This window comes from Wasmannia auropunctata, unplaced genomic scaffold, assembly GCF_000956235.1.
Source record: "Wasmannia auropunctata unplaced genomic scaffold, wasmannia.A_1.0 LD336090.1, whole genome shotgun sequence".
NCBI classification, from domain to species: Eukaryota; Metazoa; Arthropoda; class Insecta; order Hymenoptera; family Formicidae; genus Wasmannia; species Wasmannia auropunctata.
Window position 1 is genome coordinate 4,382,812 of NW_012026800.1, and position 468 is coordinate 4,383,279.

Consider the following 468-nt stretch of genomic DNA (forward strand, 5'->3'; position numbering starts at 1 on the left):
TCGTACAACGCTCAACAAAAAAAGAAATTATCTCTTAAATTTTTCTATTTTTGGAGGGTAGAGTAAGGTGATTTTTTAATTTTTTGGCGTATGTATTCTGTAGTTTCAAAATAAACAAGCTTCAAATAAGTGTAACTTCACAAAAAGTGTAATCGTCAAAAATGATTGTATCGAGATGTTCAAAAAAACATTTTACAGCTTGAAATCTCTACTTTTCAGATCAACATTTAGAAAATAATTCTATTTATCTTTTATGGAATTACACAGGTACAAATGAAAATGCATCAAATCTCCAAAAATTTGTACTAAATTTAAAAGATTTTATGGCATAAACTAAAAATAACACACATTCTCTTAAATTTTGCCTATTTTTGGAGGATAGAGTAAGTGATGCTTTAATTTTGTTGAGAAGTGTATTAATAATTATTTTGTTGTTATTTTTGTTACACAATATTGTAATTTTTTTAT